The sequence below is a fragment of the Lactuca sativa genome, chromosome 3 (assembly GCF_002870075.4).
Source record: "Lactuca sativa cultivar Salinas chromosome 3, Lsat_Salinas_v11, whole genome shotgun sequence".
NCBI classification, from domain to species: Eukaryota; Viridiplantae; Streptophyta; class Magnoliopsida; order Asterales; family Asteraceae; genus Lactuca; species Lactuca sativa.
Window position 1 is genome coordinate 148,328,674 of NC_056625.2, and position 7,642 is coordinate 148,336,315.

Sequence of the window (7,642 nt, forward strand, 5' to 3'; positions counted from 1 at the left end):
ACCCATTAGGACTAATTTAAATTGGTTGTGACCCAGTGAAGTCCATTAAAATTATCCTAGTTTATTTTAGTCTTATAAAGCCCAAAATATTTAGTTTCAAGCATATGGGTTTTAATTAGGGCCCATTTGAGAGTTCTATGTTCAAGGTAGTTGAATTTGAGGCTTATGGGTCCTTTAGGCCCAATAAGGGAATCCTAGTCCAAAATGGACTTAAACCGAGATGTCAAGGGTTTCCAATTCTTTATTAACTATTTGTAGTGCTTGAATGAAGTGTTTGATGAAGTTTTGTTGTTATTGAATAAGCATCATACATGCTTTCACAATGTTGGTTCATAATTGATATAATTGTTGTAGTTACAAAGCATCAAAGTTTCTAGTTGTGACATCATCACCCCTGTTAGAGAGAATTTCGTCCCGAAATTCTTTTGAAAGCTAGATTTGAGAATGTGAGAATAGGCGAGGATACATCTGCTTCACTTGGTCTTCGCGTTCCCATGTGAATTCTGGCCCACGCTTCGCGTTCCACTGTACCTTCACAATCGGAATGCGAATTTGCTTAGTATGCTTCACCTTCCTGTCTATGATTTCGACTGGTTCATCGACGAACAGGAGATTCTCCTTGATTTCTATTTCATCAAGGGGAATAACGAGGGTTTCAACGGATAAGCACTTCTTTAGATTGGAAACATGGAACACGGGGTGTACACCGCTAAGCTTAGCAGGTAGCTGCAGTCTATATGCCACTGGACCGATTCAGGCAAGAATCTCGAAGGGTCCAATGTATCGAGGGTTCAGTTTGCCCCGCTTTCCAAAACGAATCACTCCCTTCTAAGGAGAGACTTTTAGTAACACTCTATCTCCGACTCTGAATTCGAAGGGCTTTCGTCGTTTATCTGCATAGCTCTTTTTCCTGACTCATGATGATTGCAGTCGGTCCCTGATCTGAATTATCTTCTAGGTCGTCTCGCGTATGATTTCCGGTCCTGTTAAGGAATTGTTTGGCGTTTGCCCTCTTGCAAGCTGGGTGTCTCCTACCTCAGCCCAACATAGCGGTGATCTACATTTATGCCTGTATAATGCTTCGAAAGGTGCGACTTTGATTCTCGAGTGATAACTGTTGTTATATGAGAAATCGATCAGAGGCAAGTGGGTATCCCACGATTTTCCAAAGTCAATCACACACGCGCGGAGCATATCTTCTAGCGTTTGAATGGTTCGCTCGCTTTGACCATCCGTTTGTGGGTGGTAGGCAGTGCTCATGTCAAGTTGTGTCCCCATAGCTTTCTGAAGCGATTGCCAAAAGCGGGAAGTAAATCTACTATCTCTATCTGAGATGATAGATACCGGTACTCTGTGGAGTCTCACGATTTCTTTGATGTAGATTCTTGTCAGACACTTCATCTTGTATGATTCTTTTATTGGTAGGAAATGGGCGGATTTTGTTAATCTATCAACTATTACCCAGATCGTGTCCAATCCATATGATTAGTTGCGTAGCTTGGTCACAAAGTCCATAGTAATCCTTTCTCGTTTCCACTCGGGAATTACTGGTTACTATAATAGTCTCAAGGGCTTCTAATATTCCACCTTTACTTTAGCGCAAGTAAGGCATTTGCTAACATAGGTGGCAATCAATGCCTTCATGTTAAGCCAACAATAGTGTTGCTTAATATCCAAGTACATTTTGTCTGAACCTGGATGGATGGAGTATCGTGTCTTGTGGGCTTAATTCATGACTACCTCTCTGAATCCCCCAAGTTTAGGGACCCAAATGCGGTTCTTGAAATAATATGCCCCGTCCTCTTTCGCTTCGAGATTCTTTTCCATTCCACGTAACGCTTCACTTATTCTGTTTTCCGCCTTCATGGCATCTGACTGGGCTGTTCTGATTTATGAGGTCAGGTGGGATTGGATAGTTATCGAGAGAGTTTTCACACGATGATTTGAGTATTCCTTCCGACTCAAGGCATCAGCTACCACGTTAGCCTTGCCTGGGTGGTACTTGATTTCGCACTCGTAGTCGTTTAGCAGTTCGACCCATCTTCGTTGCCTCATGTTTAGCTCTTTTTGATTCAAGATGTGGATTAGACTCTTGTGGTCAGTGAAGATGGTGCACTTAGTACCGTAAAGGTAGTGCCTCCAAATCTTCAGGGCGAAGGCCACTACTCCCATTTCCAGATCATGAGTGGTGTAATTCACCTCATGCGTATTTAGCTGCCGGGACGCGTAAGCTTTCACCTTTCCATGCTGCATGAGTACACAACCTAAACCCTGATTTGAAGCATCACAGTACACTATAAAGTCTTCTGTTCCTTCGGGTAGCAATAGCACCGGCGCACTGTGGAGTGCCTGCTTCAGGGTTCGGAATGCAGCTTCTTGCTTGTCCGTCCATTCGAGGGGTACACCCTTTTGTGTAAGCGAGGTGAGTGGCTTGGCTGTTTTGGAGATGTTTTGAATGAATCTCCTGTAGTAGCCTGCGAGGCCTAGAAATTGGTGAATTTCCGTGGGTGTTGTTGGAATTGCCCATCCTTCGATGGCTTGGATTTTATAAGGATCCACATGAATTCCTTCCTGACTAACAACATGTCCCAAAAAGTTCACACTTCAGAGCGAAAACTCACACTTGGAGAGTTTTACATATAACTTTTCGGTTCACAGGGCTTCCAGGATTTTTCGGAGATGTCGGCCGTGTTCTTCTTTGTTTCGAGAATAGACGAGGATATCATTGATGAAAACGATAACAAAGTTATCAAGGAATGGTTGGCAGATTCGATTCAATATGTCCATGAATGCGGCAGGAGTATTCATTAGATCGAAGGGCATTACAACAAATTCATAATGTCTGTAACGAGTTTGGAAGGCAGTTTTAGGAATATCCTCCTCCCGGACTTTGAGTTGGTGGTATCCAGATCGCGGATCTATCTTTGAGAAGTAACGAGCTCCATGGAGCTTTTCAATTAGATCGTCAATTTGCGGAAGTGGATAACTATTTTTGACAGTGAGCTTGTTAAGTTCTCTGTAGTCGATACACATCCTGAAGGTACCATCTTTCTTCTTGACAAAGAAAACCGGAGCTCCCCAAGGTGAGAAGCTGGGTCGGATGAATCCTTTGTTCAAAAGCTCGTTGAGTTGACTGGACAACTCTTGCATCTCTGCAAGAGCCAATCTGTAGGGCGATTTGGCGATGGGAGTAGCTCCTGGCACTAGATCTATTTGGAACTCAACTTGTCTTTCTGGGGGTTATCCCCGTAAGATCATCAGGAAAGACATCTGAAACTCCCAAGATATTGGGTCTTGAATGTTGACCTCTTACTTAGACTTATCCACTATATGAGCCTGAAACGTCAAGTCCTTCTTTCGCAGGTACTTTTGCGCCTTAATGCATGAGATAAGACGAAGGTTCGTGTTGGGTTTGTCTCTGTAGATAACAAGGGTTTCATGATTTGGGAGATGAAGGCGAACATCCTTCTCATGACACATAATTTTAGCATGGCGGGGGCTTAACCAATCCATGCCGATAATCACATGAAAACTCCTAATGGAAACAGGAATTATGTTTATTTGAAAGACGTGATGATTTAAGGTCAGGGTACATCCGATGTAGATTTCCCTAGTGGATTCTGTCTTTCCATTAGCCATTTCCACCGTGAAGGTTTCATTAAGCTTCTGGGGTTGTTGTTTTAACAAGTGTTTGAATTTATCACTCACGAAACTTCGTTCTGCTCCGGTATCAAATAGGATGCATGCATAAGTGTGGTTTAGGAGAAACCTACCGGTAACAACAGCTGGATCCTGAACCGCTTCTCCCTGACCCATAGCTAGCACCCTTCCTGTTCCTCCGTTCCCAGGGTTGTTGGTGTTGGGGCAGTGTCGAAGGATATGCCCGGTCCTTCCACATCCATAGCAGGTGGGGCTTGATCCTGTGTTATTTCCGCTATTGATGGTGTTGTTGTTGTTGTTGCGGTTGTTGTTGTTGTTGTTGTTGTTTCCTTGTGGTTGGTTCTGGGAAGGATAGGTCCTGCAATACCTTACCGTGTGACCCTTCCGATTGCAACTAGTGCATTGCATTTCCTTGCATTCGCCATTATGATGGTAATTGCACTTGTTACACTTTGGGAGATTCCCAGAATACTGCTTGGGAGTGCTTGGATTAGCTGAGGCTAGAGCATGTGGTGTGAAGGGTACTTGGGTGGTTGCAGCGTTGACTGTCACTGTTTGTTGCTTCTTTGTCGACTCCGAGCCTTGTCACCCTTTTCTCTTGTTTTTCTTTCCTTTGTTGTTGTCATTCTCCTTCTTGCCTTTAATTTCCGCTGGTTTCTTGCCCTTTTTGTTGTAGTGGTTCTATAGTTTCTTGGCGAACCTCTTGGCACTGTCAAAGGTTTCAGGTTTTGCAGCGATTACATTTCCTTGAATTAGGGAGGTCAATCCCCAGATGAATCGTTCGATTTTCTTCCCTTCAGACGTAATCATACCTGGGCACAGCAATGACAGTTCGCTAAACCTTGATATGTATGCATCTATATCAGAGTTTCGGACGGTGAGGTTCCACAGCTCTTGCTCCATCTTCTGGATTTTGCCACGAGGGCAGTACTCAGCCATCAGCATTTCTTTCAGCTCCGTCCATGGCATAGCGTTGGCTACAGGGAGAGTCATGGCATCTATATCTCCATTCCACCAGGTGAGAGCCTGTTCGATGAACGTGCACACGACAAACTTCACTTTCACCTCCTCGGGGATTTCACATATTTTGAACACCGATTCCACCTTCTCAATCCATCTTTTCAGGGTTATCACTCCACTCGTGCCATTAAAGGTTCCGCCTTGGCATTGGTGAAATCTTTGCAGGAGCATGATTTGGTAGGTCCTTGATTGATCCCATTGTTCGAACTTCCAGCCCCTTGTCTGTTGATTCCTCCATTGTTCTCTTGGTGAATTTGTGCCATTGCTACGGTGACCGCAGCAGAGACAACCGCTTGGAATGCAGCTGAGTCGACTTCGGGTGGGGTTGGCCCAGGTTTACCGCGAGTTGGTCGTTGAGGCATCTTTCTGTCATGGAACGGAAAGATGTTGAGTGCCTATGGTTTTTGGTGAGATTGTGATCCGATAAACTAGATGCGTGGCACGAACTTAAGCAATTTCACAAATTTGCATAAAATCATGGATATATAACACATAGTAGATTACAACATCACAGTAGAACACATAAAATTTTCCATTAATATTATCTGCACTTTGATACATGAAAACTTTGCTCGAAAGAGAATACATAAGTAGTGTAAGTTTGGCAGCATAATGGCTCTATGAGTAGTTTAATCACTTAAACATAGATTCGGTGGTACATAGCATATATCATAGTACTAGTAGGGTAAGTCTACTCTTAACACTCTATGGAGCATCCTACGACTGCAGCGAGGTCATATACCATAGTTTTGTGCCAACAACTAGGCCATCTCAGTCATTTCTCCAATGACTTCATCCCTCTTATGCTCAGCTCGCAGTGCTCATGCTTCCATGGCGAATAACTGTTGCCGCAGGGCGGCAATCTCAGCTTCTAGGGGCGATTCTCCCTTGTGGGATTTACTGGTGGGGCGGGATGGTCCTCCTGCGCCTCACTGACAGGTGTTGTGGCAGAGTCCTCGTCAGAGTCTTGTTCTTCCTCCATGTCGTCCTCAGCCTCATTGAACTCGTAGTCAGTGTCCGTGTACTCGTCAGGCCCCACGTCGTGTGCTCCCCCCTGATCTCCCTTAGGCTCATCTTCGATCATCCCGTGGGCTACTAGGACCTGATGAAACTGAATGCCCTGGTGTTCTCCTTCCATGTCGACTGAGAGGAGGTATGCGAATAACTGTCAGTACTCCTATGACGCTTCAATTATTGTATAGGTTGAGTTGATGTTCTCTTTTGGTGATAAAGGGGTACGTTTTTAGGTTTCCCTACCATCGCGATTTCCTCGGGACATGTGATAGTTTTACCTTGAAGGAAATGTAGTTGATCAGGCTACACTCATGCCTTACTACAACCATCAACAGTCCCGACTTAACCGAGATGTCAGTGTTTATTTCTTTGATTTAGTATTATGTTCTCTTTCCTAATTCACACAAGCAAAGATGTTTTAGCGTTGTATTTTATTTGTTTTGTTCAAAGTTGTCTTAGTCCCTCTTTGGTTTAAAGTTGCATATCAATGTGTGGTTAGATATGGTAGTTCACTATAAACAGAGCTCTGATACCAACCTGTCACACCCCCGAAACCAGATGGCGGAAACGTCCGGGGGCTCGTGTGACTTAAATAGAATACCATCATAGTGAATATACATGAATCATAACATAAACATCACCATGCATTAATACATTACAACTGATATCGTTAATACAATGTTTTCAAATATTACACATTCATAAAACAAATTTTTTCAGAGTTTTCAAAACAAAACATTCTAGCGTACTTGGTATTACCCTTCCGCTTATCTGTTACCTGAGAATACAAGTTATTTTGGAAAAACGTCAACATATGAAATGTTGGTGAGTTCATAAGCAAGGTTGTGAATAAAATGATTTGTGTAGTTTGTACAACCCAGAAAATCTGATATTTTCTGAAAAGACATTAGTTTGTCAAAGTGTGAAGATCCATAAGTTGATGCATGAATGATTTCAAACCATATATATGAAAGGTGTTTTGTATTATAGTTATGCAATTTCCGAACGAATAGTATTGATTTCCCCGAAAAACCCGATATTTTCCGATGTCAAAAGATATACATGATTAATAACTCTCATACCGTGATATCGAATGACTACTGATTACTCCACCTTGATTACTGCTGAATAACGTCCTAATTCCGTCTACTTTGATTACTCATAAGACTTAGCGAATGAAGAGAAGAGGAGCACTATGTCCTGCTACTATCGTAAGTACCGTAGGCTGTCGGGGATGCGAAAGACACGATGGTCCAACTCGCATTTGATTACTTTGACCTTACTAGCAATACTAATGGGCCACTAGGGCCCAAAAGCACATAAAACCTATTGAAAGTCCTTTTATATGGAATTGGGTCATAGGAGGCCCAATAACATATAAGCGTTATCCCTTTGGGCCCAAAGATCATGTTAATGGACTTGCAAGGTCCAACAAGCATGATTTGAAACTTCAAATCCCAAAGTTTGAATATCTACTCATCTTAGGTTTTCGCATATCTATTGGAGGGTTCGATTTTTACGGTTGTTGTAATAGTATCGATTCGAGACCGATCGATTCGTTTGTAATGATATTTGGGGTTATACGTGTATTCGTCTTTTGAATTTTCGGCAGTCGTGTTTTTTTGTATTTTGACTCAATGAAATAATTTGTTTAAAACTAGAGGTTTGACCCTTTTCACACTTTTCTTTTTATAAAAATACAAGTTTAGTCATTTATATAAAAGAAAAGACATTTTCATCCCTTTAAACATTTTCTTGACACTTTTGTATCATAAATTTGTTGAAATGATGGTTTTAACTCAAAATTTATTTTGTTAACTGTTTTAGCCCTTTTAGAATAGTAATTTTCGGTTAAAACCCAACTTTTAAAATATTTTACAGTTTTGGCCCGAAATCCAAAAACTTTACATTTTTTATCCTTTTTTTGGAAATAAAAAGCATTTTTAAC